The sequence below is a fragment of the Pleurodeles waltl genome, chromosome 9 (genome assembly GCF_031143425.1).
Source record: "Pleurodeles waltl isolate 20211129_DDA chromosome 9, aPleWal1.hap1.20221129, whole genome shotgun sequence".
Taxonomy (NCBI): Eukaryota; Metazoa; Chordata; class Amphibia; order Caudata; family Salamandridae; genus Pleurodeles; species Pleurodeles waltl.
The window spans coordinates 87,407,006-87,425,256 of NC_090448.1; positions in this window are offsets into that span (position 1 = coordinate 87,407,006).

The following is an 18,251-nucleotide window of genomic DNA, read 5'->3' on the forward strand; positions in this document are numbered from 1 at the left end:
GAGCCCACAGGTCCCTTAACGCCTGCCCTGACCCAGGCGTTAAAAAGAGGCGCAAATGCGGGGTTTTTTGACCCGACCACTCCGGGGCGTGATTTTTGCCCGGGAGTATAAATATGACGCATTTGCGTCGCAGACATTTTTTGGGACGGGAACGCCTACCTTGCATCTCATTAACGCAAGGAAGGCGTTCACGCAAAAAAATGACGCTCTTTACTCCTACTTTGGCGCTAGACGCGTCTAACGCCAAAGTATAAATATGGCGTTAGTTTTGCGCTGAATTTGCGTCGAAAAAAACGACGCTAATTCGGCGCAAACGGAGTATAAATATGCCCCATAATGCTCATATTTGAATCTGGATTGAAGTCAATGAAAACAGTGTTTAAATGCCACGGGGAGTGTTTTAAACATCATTTGGCGTACTTTAGCATACAAGCGAGCAAGTGATATTTGTCTTGGAAATTAATGGTTAATGAGCTAGGAAATGCTTCAGAACAGTAGAAAATGTGCTGTTATCAAATGTTCCACCATTCCTATACTTTGTGGTAGTTTATATGCGTTATCACTTTCTAAGCCTAAATAAGCCTTTTAGAGCAATATACGTGCTCCCCTAACAGGTCATGTCCTTGGGGTGTGCAACCAGGTCACAAAACTGCCTTGATGCCCTATTGCATGGAGCAATGATATCCCTTTTTTGCTTTAGTGGTATGGAGAAGCTAATGCCAAAGATCTTGGCTAGTTATGCGCTGCATGCGTGTGAATGGTCAATTTCTTGGCACACGTATCCTTGGCTGCAGCGCACAGAGACCACACACTGCCGCACACAGTGGAAAAAAATTAGAGGGAACATTGGTCACCGGCACCCACTACACGCACACCTACACCCCATACATCAACTCCCTCTGCCTCCACCCCCACGCCCTCATCCACGCCCACCCCACTTGCTCCCAAGAAATGTTTCCTCTCCTGTGTAGACCTGTTCGAACACACTGGCCCACCCCGTCTTATCCCGAAACGTGCCCACCTCCTTGCCCTTTCCGCACCTTCCACATCGCAGCCCACCCCGGTCAAGCCTTCCCATTCTCGCGCCCCTTCTCCAGTGAAGAAGAAGGCCCGCTCGGAGCCTAAGGTATCCAGCTCCACCGAGCCAAAAAGCCCCCACCCCCTTCAAAGGAGAAGCGCAGCCCCCTCCAACCTCCTCACGCAAGTCTAAGTCCCACCCCTGTCGTAAATCCCCACCCCATGTAGATATATGGCAAGGAGCAAGGCTGGCATGATCTGCAACTCTCTTTCCATGGCTGCGGCTGCATGTTTTGTGGTACTCTGGTGAGTGTTTCCTTCTATTTGTTTCATTTCCACCTGGCTTTGTGTGGTGGTGGTTCCCGCCCCGGAACTGGCGGCAGAATGGTGTTCATAATTTGATGGGCGGGTTGGGCCTTTCCGACGGCCTGTGGGCGGACTCTGCCGTCGTCATCGGGACTACTTTGCTGGCGGTGGGTGGTGCGTGGGATGCAAGAGTTTCGTTTGGTTCATTATTTGGCGGTCCGGACCGCTCCTCTGGTGGCGGTTGCTGCCGCCACCGCCGGCGGTGCGGAACGGACCGCCATGTTCATAATGAGGGCTTAAGTATTTTGTCCGTTGCTGTGACATTTGCCATCAAATAAAGGGCTCAAACATCAAATGCTCACTGTAGACATCCCTCTTAGTGTCCAATAGGCCGCTACAACGTGTGTACATGGACCATTGTGGTTCCTTACAACCTGATGGTCCATACAAATACATCTTCATTGCTGTTGATTCTTGTTCTAGATTCCTGTGGAAATGGCCACAGCGGTCGGCTGACACTCAAACTGTTATAAAAGACTTGCTGGTCTTTATCTGTATATATGCGGTTCCAGCACTCAAATCTGACCAAGGCTCTGCTTTTGCCTCTCGGCCATTTAGGGACACAATGAGGATGATGGGTGTTGAGCTCAATTACTGTTCTCCATATAATCCAGAGGGTAATAGTGTTGTGGAGGGAAGGAATTATGACCTAACGCAGTCCTTAAATGTTGAGTATTATGTTCAGGTCGCACATTGATTGCCTTTCAGTTATGAACTGGTTTTGTGACTGCTTTCTTTCTCTTGATAAATGGTCATTATCTTCCTGAACGCTCTTCTGTCGAGCCAGTGGATGAAGTTGTAACACCATATCTTTCCACGCGTAAGGTCCGAAGAGACTTGTCCCTTGTCAACATTTCAGCAGTACCAATTCTAGATGGTATTGTTTGAGATAAACATCTATTTGATATTTACGGGCCTACTGAGGTTATTCAAATTCCTTATGTTTTCAAAATTTCAGTGACTGATGTAATTACACCTGGTTGTTGTTTCTGATGACTGGGATGTTAAAACAGTTTATTCAATGCTTGCTGAGCTGCAGGATTACACTGTATTTGAAAGTGATGATGTATACATGAACACAGCAAATTATGGGGAAATGCTCTGTTATAATCATTGGAGAAATTACTTTCTTCACAGAGCAACTAGACATAGATCAGTATTTACAACACACAGTGGGAACATTGTTCAACACCATCCATAGGGAGTCCCAAAACATATGTATTTTTATATGCCATATGTAAATTTGCATACTTTCTGGCCATGACACTACAAATGTAGAGTCATATTACTTCAAACTACTACTTTCCAAGATGTGGAAAATGTTGCTAACTGTTAGAAATAGGGTTTCTGGTTGGCTAGGGTATGCACCTCAGGCAGGCAGAACCTACCCACTCTAGTTACGGCAAGGGAGTTACACGTCCAAGATAACCCCTGCTCACCCCCTTGGTAGCTTGGCACACTTAATCAGGCCTATCCCAGAGGCAATGTGTAAAGCGTTGCACAACACACACAACACACGTGATGCACTATCCCCACCATAAAGGAGACACAACACCAGATTATATGAAAATATACTGTATTGTACACAACGCAATTATCAGACCAAACATCACATATCAGTACTATCCTGCTACCTTAGCAGTTGTCAGAAAGTTACACATTAGTTACTCTGCAAACTAGCAGTAGTCACACATAACACACAGGTTACTCAGTATTCTGCAACATAAGCAGTAGTCAGGAAACACGTCATTACACCAAGGCACTTGTCATAAGAATATCATAAAACGCCCATAGTAGGAACATTAGAAAACATATGGCAAGTTAGAAAAACATATCAGCAAGTCATGTCCATAAAAGGAACATTAGCACACATGTGTAAAAACATCACTAAACAGGTATGCACTATATCAATCAGCAAAAGTCTATAGGAAGAACATGGATTCTAAATATATTAGTCCTTTAAAAGTACCTGGTTTGAGGAAGGCACCTCCACTGCCTATAGAATGAAAATTGGGGCCCCCGGCGCTCATCTGCGTGAAACGGGGGCCTCCTGGGAGCACTGGTACGCACCCTCTCAGTATTCCTGATGGGCCCTTCCTGTGGCCTGCAATCACTAGGGTCCCCCTGAGGCACCACCGCCTCTCACCAGGGAAGGCGGGCCGAAGTACACCGCAAAATAATCAGGGCCAAACTATAGGGGTCCCCACCCGACTCTGGTGGGGGCCAAACAGCTAATGCAGGGCCTCGTGAGGCTTCCTCCCCGCCCGTGTCCTGTAAAGGGCAAGGTTGGGGCTCCGCTGGGGCCGGGGGGAGCCCCCGATGAGGCTTCCTTCCCCCCACCATCCGTCCAACACAAAACAGAGGGGCCCGGTAGGGTGGGGAAGCATCCGATGAGGCCTCCTGCCCCCGACCCGGCTTGAAACAGATGTTGTGGCCTGCCCAGGCTGTCAGAAGCAGGTGCCTGCTTGTGCCCCGGGGGGCGCTCCACAGACTTCTGGGCCTGGCAAGTAAATTTAGATGCCAGGTCCCTGTGTCAGAAAACTGCGCACACAGGCCCTGCACTAGCAGGCCTGAGACAGGTGTGAAAGTCTACTTCAGTGGGGATGACCCTGCGTAAGGAAAAAAGTCCAACACTAACTAACACCATATTAATCTATTCAGATTCATTTGTTTCTCGACTTACTGTTGAAGGTTATGAATACTGGAAGAGCACTACAGATGTGAAAAGTGTAGGGGGAACACAGGATTGGCAAATTCAGGGTATGGAAGCTTTGTTTAGAGCATGCTTTATTCCTGCTCAAATTATGTATTTGAATGACACGGTTCAACAAACATCCTGCTAATGTGGCCCAACAAGGCCAAAATCACTTGCGTCATATTTACAAAGTGCTGCAATTCATGTATTGTGCCACTTTGTAACCCCTTGCGCCAGGCATAACGTATGCCAGGGGGGGCGTTCCTCCACTAGGGTGGGGCGAAAAAATGGAGCAATGAAATATAAAAGATTTCTTTGTGCCATTTTCAGCAGGAGTTAAAAGGAAGGACACAATTTATTAAAATGAGCCTCTGTGTACTTTGCAAGACTAGAGCCAACATTTTTGCACTAGTCCTGCAAAGTACATCAATAGCATCAAAAAAGTTAATGGTATTGCCCCTACCCTGTGCCATGATGAGCCATGTATTAAATACAGCGCAACCAATGCTGATAGGGGGCACTACGGGGAGCTAGAAAAGTGGTGCTGCATTGTTTACAGCACTTTTCTTAAGTTTGCTCCTTAGTACCCTGCCTTGAGATTTTTAATAAGAAAAGATATAAGGGGCACTGTAGGAATACACTGTCCCAGTTGCTCTTGTGGGGTGGCAATGGAGGAAACCGTCAGGGCCAAGATAAAAAATATATTTTCGTAGCTGGATTTGCTGGATGGTGTTTCATATTTTAGCACTTTTACCCCATGGGTGGACGAGGGCTTGAGAGTTCCTATTTTAAAATATTTGAGGAGGTGAGCATGAGAGGGACCCCCCCAGAACATTTCCTGGTCCTATGGACCCACTCCCCAGGGTCAAATGCAAAATAAAAAGGAGGGGGTCATATAGCCCTCACTCCAAGCCTCTTTTGGGCATCAATAACCCCATCCCTCAGGGCAGAATGCTAAATACAGGTAAGAGGTATGCGCTCCCCCTCCCTGAGCCCTTATTAAGTAATTTTTCCCCAAAATGAAAGGTAAAGCAACAGAGACATTCACTGACATGTGGCTTGTTGTCTTATGTGGGTTGTCTGTGTGTGCCTGGTTGATTATGTAGTGCATTCCCCTATTGACTGGAGTGGTGGAACCCTGAGTGTTCACCCTCCCTCTTACTGTACCAATTGTATTAATTATGAATGCAGAGTTGTTGTCACATGTCTTCCCTCCTAATTGTAACTGCAATTACTGCTGTGTGTGTTTTTGTTTTTCAAGAACATGTTTTTTGTTTTATTAAAAATGAGATAATTTTTTGTCACAAACGTTTTCTTCTTTTTTTTTATGAGCTTTTCGAGCAGTACCAGTCAATGATCATGTGTGATGTGTGACTTATTCCTAGTCTTTCTGGATATTATTTGAGCCTGTTTAATCGGTAGAGCTATGGACGTTGATGTGGGTGTACCTTTGATGATGAGTAAGTGGCCATGATAGGTGTGTTTTGGAAGGTTGCATGTCCCATCCTTCAACCCTCTATAACTTTACATTACCTCCACCCATTTAGGAGTTAATAATCCCCATTTCCTACCACTCCTCCCTGCCTCATATTTACAACAACATAATTAATCTCTATGTGCTGAGTTCTCTGCAGTTGTGGTGGAGAACTCAGAAAACAAGAGCTAAGGCTGGGCAGGATAAGGCAGGTACCCAGCCGTAGATTGGAGAATAGCATTTTAGAGTACATAAAGTTGTGGTGTGCACCTGACCAGGATCCATGCAAACTACATCACTGCTCGCTCCCCATAGACAGAACACACAGTACTCTCACTTAGCACATCACCTGAATGTTTATATAAAGTAAATATCCAGTGCTCGCTGATGTACACCATCTAGTATGCCTGCTCCTATGAAAGGCAGCACAGTGCTTACATAATATATGACTGTTGTATAGGCATTGATATTTGTAAGTTTGTTGGCCTCTGGAGATGGATGCCTACAAGTGTTACAGCTTTTTGTGTATCATTAACAACAGAGTAGTTTTACTTTTAATTAAGTATTATATACACTGATATTGAGCTATTTCCTTTGAAATGAATCTCTTATTACATGTAGAAGTGTGTTTTTCTTACTCTTGTTAACTGGGTCTAAGTTTGGACCTGGTAGTCATGTTTTTTTAAATGGATGTCTTGCCCTGCACATTTCACAGTTGTCATTTTTGCAGCACACAGTTAAGCAGAGTCGTTTGTTTATTTCCATTGATGTTTTTCTTGCTGTTCTCCATGAAATCTTCCTGCATGATCACAAACTGCATCCTGTTTCAAGAATAGGTCTACTCTGGATACTTTAAATTATTAAAATATTTACCTTTCCTTTAATTGCTTTTTATAGAGCATTCTAGCATTATTACTGTTTGTTTTGTGACTGTAAAACATTCAACACTACCAGTTTAAATATGAAAATGCAATTATGTCTGCAGCAGTAGTGCAAACTTTATCAGAACTCTATGCGCGCGCACCACACATGACACACAATCGGTTTAACTATTTCTTTCTGAAGAACAGCTCAGGTGAAATTTATTCCACGTAACTCTCACTTCTTTCCCCTTTTTATTATTCACAAATGGCAGATCCACTTGTTCGAAGTCTTGGAAGACCTCCTCCCTAGTACATGTGAAATGCAGAACTTCAGCCTCAAGGATTAGTTTCAGTATACATGCCAACCCTTCCGATTCAGGCGTGAGACTAACGATTCAAGGCTGATCTCCCGGGCTTCAGCTGACAGGGCCTGTTCTTGTAAAACTGGGAGTATGCACTGCCAGTAACCTGCATCCTGCAGGCCAGTGCAAGCTGGTGCACATTATCACTCTCTCTGCCTGCCATAAGATTAAAAAAAAACTTACATAGGCGATCCGCTCGCGCAGCAGACTTTCAAATCCCATACACAGAAATAACCCAGTTCAGACCCCAAAAAGAAGTCAATGGGGGAAATACATTCTCACGATTTTTTTCTAGAAATCTCCTACTTTTCTAAAATGTTTGAATGTATGTTTTAGACTGTTGTGGGGAATCAAAAGGCAATCTCCAATGGGGTCTGCTCCAGATTTCAGATTGGAATAGTGCAATCATTTCACTTTTTCCCTGCACATATTTCTCCAATGTTTACATGAAGGAATTCATGCAAGGGGAAAATTGTCCTGAGTTCAGCAGCTCAAAATGAGGGGAAACGCTTGCAGTACAGCTGATCAAATAATGTATTCCTCGTTCCAGCTAACAGAGCGCAAAACAAGGATATGACCCCAGAGAACAGTTACATGATTTTTTATTGGTATCCCCCTTGCACGCAACATGCACAGTGTTGTCATCAATTATGTCATTTCAGATGTCATAGATGTTGAGTTTGATATATACAACATGATGTGAGGTCATAAGCAGTGCATGGCAAGGGCACAAGTTACTGTTACTTAAGTTAGCTATAAATGGTGAATTTCAGCGTTTTGTTAATTTAATAATGTTACGTTAAAACTGACATTTTCACCTATATAAATTCACTTTAACATTTGTTTTTTCTGAGGATTTTTAAATGTAAAGTAAATGTTATTATCATGTCTAACTAAAATGACACTTTAATCTTTGTTTTTTTTAGTGAATGTCTAGTTTTTTTTTTTAATGTTGAGTATTTTTTTACCCTGTGTATGTATCTCAACCCCCACCAAGAATGGCCTTCAACTGTAGTGGAATGGGGTTGGCTGCAAAGCCTGGTCATAGCCAAACCCCGTCATGCACTTCCTTTGGCTTGGGTCAGAAAGGGGTTCGCCACAGACCCTGAGCCCAACCACCTGTGTGCAGCCAGCTCTCTGCCATGCACAGTGAAAGGTGAGCAGCCAAGCCTCCATGGCTGGCCACCCCAGATGTACACATACTTTGCCAATGCACAGCTGGACTTGGCTACAGGACCAACTCCCATTGCGCTACCAACTTACTACAAACACTTACCCACCCCTTTTTTCATGGTTTTTCTATCCAGTGAAACTCTTGCAGGAGCCAGCTTGCACTTCCGTGCAAATGGGTGGTGCTGGCTGCTGCAGGAGTCCTGTGAGATAGCAACAGTCCTAAAGAAAAATTTGTTTCAAATTTGGTGATGGGTGGGGTGGGGTCCCGCTGGGACACCTCCACATAGTCCAGGGTTCAGGGTACCCCTACCCTCCCCTGTTATACCAATTTTTACATTTTCAGAACAAGCTGACTGAGTCCAGGTGTCCTGCAATGGCACAGCAACATTTCTCTTCATGTTACAGTGAGCCAGTTAGAGCAGAAGCTTCTGCTGGACTCGTGGAAGTGAGTCAGCCGATGGAAAAAAGGTCTCTTAGTGAATCAGATTGCTCTATTATTTGAAGCTGCAACCCTGCAGTATTCCTGTGAGAGTCCACAAAACTTAACTTCAGATACACAGAAAATTTCAACCTTAATTTCTCAAACACTATGAAACAATATAAAAGACACTTTCTGGGTAGAAATCTAGCTTTCATACAAATTTGGTGTAATTCTGTTCAGCCGTTTTGGGGTATCGTTGTTCAAAAATCCCCATGGAAATGATGGGAAAATTGTGTTTTGAGACCCCTCTTATTCTCAGCGCTTTCAACAACTACCAGAATGCCGCTCACCCAATCATGACGGCTGATTTTTACAGAAAAGCGAGCAGGAGAAGAGTGACTTACTGACTTCATTTGGAAACAAAAGCGCAGAGGCTGTTATTATGGATTGAAATATACGTGTGGCATCATCATGTGACAGGAGCCTCGTTTTGCAGTAATATTATGGATCAGAAATGTCAGAAAGTTGCCTGTTCATGAGAGCAGAAACCATTTGAAAAAGACTGGCAAGTCGAAACGCGTCGTGGTGCTGGATTGAACCTTATTGCCAACAAGATGACAACTGAGATAAATTAAAGATAAGTTTATTTGCAGTCTCCGGGAGTGCGTGTCCTGTTTCCTTTTGCAATATATATATATATATATATATATATATATATATATATATATACATATATATATATATATAGGTAATAGATAGATAGATAGATATTTCAGCAAAGGTGACAAACACGAAGATGCATTTCGGCAAAGTCTGCCTTTGTCAATTACAGTGGTAATTGACAAAGGCAGACTCTCTGTCCCGAGTGCCTGCCACTCTTTGGAGATTTGAAGGAACTTGTTACTTACTGCATGCATCATGCAGCGATGCACGTAGTGAAAGCACCACTGCCCGTTTGGTGCAGGCCAGCAGACGCCATCCAAGTGTGGCATTTTTGGGAATATATATATATATATATATATATATATATATATAGATATCTATTTCTATATATTTATATATATATATATATATGTATATATAGATATCTATAAATGTATAACTATTTCTAGAAATATATATATATATATGTAGATAGATATCTATATATTTATATAAATATATATATATATATATATATATATATATATATATATATATATATATAGTTATAGGTATATGGAAAAAAGAAAAATGTAAGACAGTTATTATTACCTTTAGTTACAGCACCTCAAAATATTTTTTCAAAAAAACAGCCACGCAAGCCATATCTCTCACCCCAAATGCAATGATTATGGTCTCACAATATTTATGGTTTAAATCTCTTTATTTCAGTTTTCACACGTAATACATATATCTCATGGACATCTTCTTGCTGGTGAATTACTAGGCTTGTTTGTGCATCTGTCAGTTTGATCAATAACTCTAATAACATAAAACAAGTAAATACAATTCCTTCCATCCCTCCCCCTTATTCCATCCCTGATTTACCTCATAGTAAACTGCTAGCAAGCTATGGTCTTTAAAACACACATGGATTTATTCTGTTTTCACATTTCTATATCAACTCTCTTGTAAGCTATCATCCTGCTTCCCTTCCATCTGGGACATTTCTTCTGCGATGATGAGTAGCACTCATAAGAACGTAAGGTATGACAGGTCTCCAAATTCCAGGAAAACAGACTGTAAAAGGAGTGCCCAGAAGAAATCAAAATCTTTGCTGTTTTTTGCTACAAATGAAGGTATGTTTTCCATGTCCAGCATTTGCAAGAGGCTGTATTGCAAGTCCAATAGATCTGGTGTTTTAGTCTTGCCCATAGAGTGGTGATTACTTATGTAGCTCTGTGAATGGCCAAGTCCATTTGTTTAAATCTGAATGAACGAGGTGGCAAATTCTGTTTATTTGGTAAGCCTTAAATTACATATGCTGGGAATTTTACGATATAAGTGCCAGAAATTTAGTCTTTTAGCACTTCTTACCAGAGGTTGTGCAGATTTGAGAACACTCATAGAATATAAGTTAGTGTCCTGCTGCATTCACAACCCCTGAATCATTGATCATTCCTCTTCAAGTCTCCGAGGTGCAACTGGGCGAGAGTATAGTACAAATAATGCATTGTTTTGCACATGGCTTCTCTTATTGCAGTTGATCTGACTGTTATTTGAACTATACTTAATATGTTCCTCAATCCTTCTGTGATATAGGCCCTCGTGCCCGCCAAGTTTGAACCACCTAACGGCCGCCTATGCAGCCACAAACCAGCCGGCCGCATTTTAACATCCCTGTCGGCCCAGCGGGGATGTGGGGTGTAACATTGCTGCCGACTCCTAATGGAGCCGGCGGCAATGTGGCGGTGCGACGGGTGCAGCAGCACCCGTGGCGCTTTCCACTGTCTGCCAAGCAGACAGTGGAAATCGCGATGGAGCTGTGCCTTGGGGCCCTTGCCAAGTGCATGGGCAGTGCAGGGGCCCCCAGGGGCCCCGCAAGTCCCCTTACGCCAGCCGTGGACAGGCTGGCGGTAAGGGGAGACAAAATCCCCAGGGCAGCGCTGCCCTCGTGGATTGCGACTGCTGGGGCATCCATGGCGGTAAACCGCCGGTCCCGGCGGTGTGACCTCCGAGGTCATAATGTGGCATTTCGTACCGCCAGCCTGTTGGCGGTATGAATGCCACTTTAACCCTGGGGTCGGTGACCGCCAGGGTTGAAATGAGGCCCATAGTCTTCTTTAATATATTTGTCCCACCTGCTGTTTCTTTAATGATAATAACTTCTTCATATACTGTTTTGTCACTAGACTTCTTTCATAGGCTGCAACATATCTAGTTGTACCTTGCTCAAATAGATGGCTAGAGAACCCAAAGCCTTTATATGTTGATATTTGAATTTATCCATTTCCAGAAAATTATATTTGTGCTTTGTTAGAAATTGAGTTTCTGATTGGCAGAGGTATGCACCCTGCCAAGCAGGAACCACAATTCAAGTCAGGGTAAGTCAGATATACCCCACCTGTGCTCACCCTCTGGTAGCTAGGCAAGGAGCAGACAGGCCTAACCTAAGAGGCAATGTTAAGAGGCAGTATTTGTGCAACACTTCAAACAGTAACACAGTGAAAACACCACAAAATAACTCCATGACAGCTTTAAAAAATAGATCAGATTTTCATGAGCAAAACAGCGACCAAAAAAACAAAAACCCAAGAAGTAAAACGAGAGATATGAATTAAAAAAATAAACTTGAAATGTAATGTTTCTAAACATATTTCACCAACTGGGTTTGTCTTGTTGCGCTAGATAGGGTTGAATCCAAAAGTTCAGGCTGACAATGATTGGAGCATAGGTCAGATACAATCCCAGAACAAAGTCTCACAGAATTTTTAGATTCTCAAGAATTGAGCCAAGAGTCCTGTTCACAGGGAAGACATATGCTGGGAGCCAGGAGAATGTAATTGGCGGTGGTCTGCGGGAATGAAGAGTCAGCAGGGCATTGCTGACAGGTGGGCTGGTGCCTCAAGGTCCTGAACAGTGATGCTTACTGTGTAAAGAGGTGAAAAAAGCTTTATTTCAGGAGTCAAGAAACACATTCAAGGACCCATGACTGCAGAGGTGAATTTGAAGTCTTTTGTGTCCCTGAGACTTCTGAAAACAGGAGGCAAGCCAGCAAGCTCTTGGAAGAAGTCTGGGTTCCAGTGAGATGGTTCCATCCCTTCCTCAGCAAGTGAAGAGGTCAGTGGGCAGCAGGACAGCATGGCAGCAGCAACAGTCCAAAGTGGCAGCCCTTATAGGAGCGCAGCTGTCCATCTTCCTGGCTCAGGTCCAGTAAGGTACTGAGTTGGTAGGGTCAAAGGTCCAGTACTTACACCCAGCTGTGCCTTTGAAGTGGGAGTGACTTCAACAAGGGTCTTTGAGGTGCACTTAGGTCCTTTCTTTGTGACCTGGCGCAGATCCACTACAGGGGGGTATGTAGCCCTTTGTGTTGAAACAGGACTCCTCCTATTCAGGTGTAACTTCCAGCTACTCCCTTCCATCCTGCCGAGAATGGCCCATCAGGATGTTGATTGCCCATCAGTCACACCTAAGCTTTGATTGTGTGTGGCTGTCTAGATGGGATGCACAAGTCCAGTTTCCATCCCACCCCAGGTGTGTTTTGGAGACAGGCAGCAGGCATTCAGTGCTAGAAGCATGAAAATGCCAACTTTGTAAAAGTTACAGTTCTATAGGTACTAAACATGACAGGTCTATTCTGTTCTATTCTATGATTCTTGTTGAGGGCGTGGCTATCCGTAGGCCTCCCATCATAATAGCTGGAATGCTGAGGGGGAAACTAGTTACAAAAAGCCAGGTTTTTAAGGCCTTATGAAAAGAAAATTTGTTTGTAAGCTGGCGCAGTTCAAGTGGGAGGGTATTTAGGAGAACATGGAACAAATGAGCTGAAGAGGATCTGAGCGATCTCCTAGGAATGTATGGGGTGACTAATGGTCTTAGCAAAAAAGGCTTCGCTTGTGAGGTGATTTCTTGAAAATGCTTAGAGACACAAATGGTACTCAATGCTTCACAGGAAGCAAGTGTAGTTCTTTCAAGGCCTTTTTTGCCAATTGGTGCCTTGAAAGATTCATGAGAAGATGAGCAGCGACATTCTGAGTAACCTGTAACCTCTTGATCGCATATTGAGTGAATTAAAGGTACAGGGCATTACCATAGTCAATGCATTATACCATGAGGGTCTGGATGATTCATCTTCTGGCTGTAAAAGCATGGAAATTAAATACCTGTCCTAACAGTTCAGGACACAACAGCAATTAACAGCAAGTTGCGTGACCTGGTGATCTATTGTGAGGCTGGAATCCAGTCATATGCCAAGACTCTTTATCACTCATTTAGGGTTGAGTAGCCTCTCCAGACAGTTCAGGACAGAGGTGGAGATATTCTTGCTGAGATTATTGCCCAATATCACAATCTCAGTCTTGTCTTCATTGAGCTTCAATTTACAATTAACCATCCATCTAGCTACTTCCTGCAGACATGGGGCTAGACTGAGGTAACTAGAACTTGTTTTGGGGGGGATTGAGATTACCAGCTGAGTGTCATCAGTGAGTGAAGCCAGTGTCAATCCATAGGACCCCACAACTTAAAGAGAGGATGTCAGAGTAACAGAAGTATTCCTTCTTTATCAGGAATTCAACAGATTAAAGTAATATGGAATCGTCAATGTTATTGTATCAGAGGGTTAGGCCTTTGAGAGTTTTTTAACCAGGAAATATAAATCTTAAAAAGTACATGACCTGCCTTTTACTTGCATAGCACCCTGCCCTTTGGGCTACCGAGGGCCTGCCCTAGGGGTGACTTATATGTAATAGAATGGGAGTTTGAGGCTTGGCAAGGGGTATTAAAAGTCATGTTGATATAGCAGTGTGACACTGAATTTAGGCTGCAATGGCAGGCCTGGGACATTTTGTAAAGGGCTACGTAAGTGGGTGGCACAAGGAATCCTGCAGGCCCACTAAAAGCATTTAAGTTGCAGACTCTGGGCACATGTAGTGCACTTTACTAGGGACCTATAAATAAATAAAAGGGTTCCCTTTGAAGTGCACATGTTTCCGGTCTCCCTTGTCCTGGCTCCAGACTAACTAAATTGGTGATGCAGGCCTTTGTGTGAGGAAGGAAACAGCTATTCAAGTGGGAGTAGGGCTGTGCCCAGCCCTGCCCTCGCATCCTGCCAGTGATGTTCCATCCAGGCACACCTAAGCTCCCCATTGTGTGTGGCTCATTGTGTGTGGGAAGAATACAGAAAGCCCAGCTGTAAGCTAGACCCAGTCATGTGAACTAGAGACAGACTGCAGGCATTCAACTTTGCAAAGGTGGCATTTTCAAAATTGGAACTTAAAAATGATTTTTCATTGCAATTCTGAAGACACCAAACATTAACTGAGGACCTGTTCCCATTTAAAAATGATAGCTTAATAGTGCTAAGTCCGAAATAGTGCTAGTCAACAAAACATGTACAGCAACGTGAGAAGCCACTCGTGCTGGCTAAATGTGCTTGTGCAATAGGATTTTTTCCTCTATAATTACTCTTACTTATTTGAGGTGTTGTAATTGTGTTATAATCTCTAATTCAGCATCAAAGAGTAATGTGAAATTACTCTGATGTAATTCAAATTACTCTGATGTCTTAAGAAGGCTCAGAGTGAAAAAGTAATGATGAAGAAGTGATGTTAAGGAAGAATGGGGAGCTGTGTGCTAAAATACTGTGAAGGAGTAATGTGCTAGGTATAGGATGTAATGATGGTTTAAAAGCTTTGCTAGTGGTAGAGTTGATAATGAAGGGTTCTTTCTCCTATTGTGATAGTGACTGTGAAAAGCTGAGGTAGTTTATCTTCTTTATGACTTTGGAAGCTCTGTAATTGCCACATTCATTGTTTCAGTTGAAAATAACTGCAGTGAACTATGACACATTGTTTACACATAGTCTACTGAAACAGTACTCCTAAGAAACATCTTTCACATGCATATTGCACAGAAGCTGTGTTAAACTTGATAAACCACGTATCTGCCTAAGATGGTTACCTCTAAACCCCATCAAATTAATGTCCACTCTCTCAATGCTACTGGATGCTGCCATGTGGTTGCTTCAAGTCAACATTTGTTGGTGCTCGACAGAATCAAGATGTCCATTGGAAGAAGCTTGTAGTGGTTGTCTATTATACCTTATACGGAATTAAATAACCTCTAGTCTTCATAAAGGCGGACAGATTGGCAACAATGTTATATGTGAATATCCTTGAGAGGAGAACCGTCATGCCTGGTGCCAACACTACCCCTGTCTTCTCTGTATTGTGTGAGGGTTAGAATCTACCACCTGATTATGGTGGTCTGCCATTTGAGTTTTCCTTCTTTTCAGGGGTTCACCCTGAACCTAGATATTCTGGATTTCCTGCAGGAGATTTGCTGTTTCCAGAGACCTCCTTTAAATATATCTTCTGTAGGAAAGTACCATCTTGCCTGGCATGTTACCCCCATTTTTCACTGTATATATGTTGTTTTAGTTGTTTGTGTCACTGGGACCCTGCCAGCCAGGGCCCCAGTGCTCATAAGTGTGCCCTGAATGTGTTACCTGTGTTATGACTAACTGTCTCACTGAGGCTCTGCTATCCAGAACCTCAGTGGTTATGCTCTAAGTAACTTATAAGTCACCTATATGTCTAACCTTTACCTGGTAAAGGTTAGGTGCAAAGTTACTTAGTGTGTGGTTACCCTGGCACTAGCCAAGGTGCCCCCACATTGTTCAGGGCAAATTCCCCGGACTTTGTGAGTGCGGGGACACCATTACACGCGTGCACTACACATAGGTCAATACCTATGTGTAGCTTCACAATGGTAACTCCGAATATGGCCATGTAACATGTCTATAATCATGGAATTGCCCCCTCTATGACATCCTGGCATTGTTGGCACAATCCCATGATCCCACGGGTCTGTAGCACAGACCCGGGTACTGCCAAACAGCCTTTCCCGGGGTTTCACTGCAGCTGCTGCTGCTGCCAACCCCTCAGACAGGTTTCTGCCCTCCTGGGGTCCAGCCAGGCTTGGCCCAGGATGGCAGAACAAAGGACTTCCTCAGAGAGAGGGTGTTACACCCTCTCCCTTTGGAAAAAGGTGTCAGGGCTGGGGAGGAGTAGCCTCCCCCAGCCTCTGGAAATGCTTTCATGGGCACAGATGGTGCCCATTTCTGCATAAGCCAGTCTACACCGGTTCAGGGACCCCTCAGCCCTGCTCTGGCGCGAAACTGGACAAAGGAAAGGGGAGTGACCACTCCCCTGACCTGCACCTCCCCTGGGAGGTAACCAGAGCTCCTCCAGTGTGCTCCAGACCTCTGCCATCTTGGAAACAGAGGTGCTGCTGGCACACTGGACTGCTCTGAGTGGCCAGGGCCAGCAGGTTACGTCAGAGACTCCTTCTGATAGGCTCCTTCAGGTGTTGCTAGCCTATCTTCTCTCCTAAGTAGCCAAACCCTCTTTTGTGGCTATTTAGGGTCTCTGCTTTGGGGATTTCTTTAGATAACGAATGCAAGAGCTCATCCGAGTTTCTCTGCATCTCTCTCTTCACCTTCTGCCAAGGAATCGACTGCTGACCGCGCTGGAAGCCTGCAAAACTGCAACAAAGTAGCGAAGACGACTACTGCAACTCTGTAACGCTGATCCTGCCGCCTTCTCGACTGTTTTCCTGGTAGTGCATGCTGTGGGGGTAGTCTGCCTCCTCTCTGCACTAGAAGCTCCGAAGAAATCTCCTGTGGGTTGACGGAATCGTCCCCCTGCAACCGCAGGCACCAAAGAACTGCATCACCGGTCCTCTGGGTCTCCTCTCAGCATGACAAGCGAGGTCCCTTGAATCCAGCAACTCTGTCCAAGTGACTCCCACAGTCCAGTGACTCTTCAGTCCAAGTTTGGTGGAGGTAAGTCCTTGCCTCCCCACGCCAGACTGCATTGCTGGGAACCGCGTGTTTTGCAGCTACTCCGGCTCCTATGCACTTTCCGAGGGAATCCTTTGTGCACAGCCAAGCCTGGGTCCATGGCACTCTAACCTGCATTGCGCGACCTCCTGAGTTGTCCTCCGGCGGCGTGGGACTCCTTTGTGCAACTTCGGGTCAGTACCGTTTCACTCCACTTTGTAGTGCCTGTTCTGGCACTTCTGCGGGTGCTGCCTGCTTTTGAGAGGGCTCCCTGTCTTGCTGGACGCCCCCTCTGTCCCCTGACACAATTGGCGATATCCTGGTCCCTCCTGGGCCACAGCAGCACCCAAAAACCCCAACCGCAAGCTTTGCAGCTAGCAAGGCTTGTTTATGGTCTTTCCGCAGGAAAACACTTTTGAACGACTCTCCATGGCGTGGGACATCTATCCTCCAAAGGGGAAGTTTCTAGCCCTTGTCGTTCTTGCAGAATCCTCAGCTTCTACTGTCCAGTAGCAGCTTCTTTGCACCCACAGCTGGCATTTCCTGGGCATCTGCCCACTCTCGACTTGATCGTGACTTTTGGACTTGGTCCCCTTGTTCCACAGGTACCCTCGTCTGGAAATCCATCGTTGTTGCATTTCTGGTTTTGGTCTTTCCTGCAGAATTCCCCTATCACGACTTCTGTGCTCTTTGGGGAACTTTAGTGCACTTTGCACTCACTTTTCAGGGTCTTGGGGTGGGCTATTTTTCTAACCCTCACTGTTTTCTTACAGTCCCAGCGACCCTCTACAAGGTCACATAGGTTTGGGGTCCATTCGTGGTTCGCATTCCACTTTTGGAGTATATGGTTTGTGTTGCCCCTATCCCTATGTGTCCCCATTGCATCCTATTGTAACTATACATTGTTTGCACTGTTTTCTAATACTATACTGCATATTTTTGGTATTGTGTACATATATCTTGTGTATATTTGCTATCCTCATACTGAGGGTACTCACTGAGATACTTTGGCATATTGTCATAAAAATAAAGTACCTTTATTTTTAGTATATCTGTGTATTGTGTTTTCTTATGATATTGTGCATATGACACTAGTGGTACTGTAGGAGCTTCACTCATCTCCTAGTTCAGCCTAAGCTGCTCTGCTAAGCTACCATTATCTATCAGCCTAAGCTGCTAGACACCCTATACACTAATAAGGGATACCTGGGCCTGGTGCAAGGTGTAAGTACCCCTTGGTACTCACTACAAGCCAGTCCCGCCTCCTACATCTTCCTTTCCACGTTTTGTTCCCTAGCTCCAAACTCATGGGCATGGTTAGTGAATACCTTCACAGTTTCGTAGCCGTTAGCTTTTTAAAGGCCTTCCAGGAGAAAAGGGCTAACAGTGCTGTTT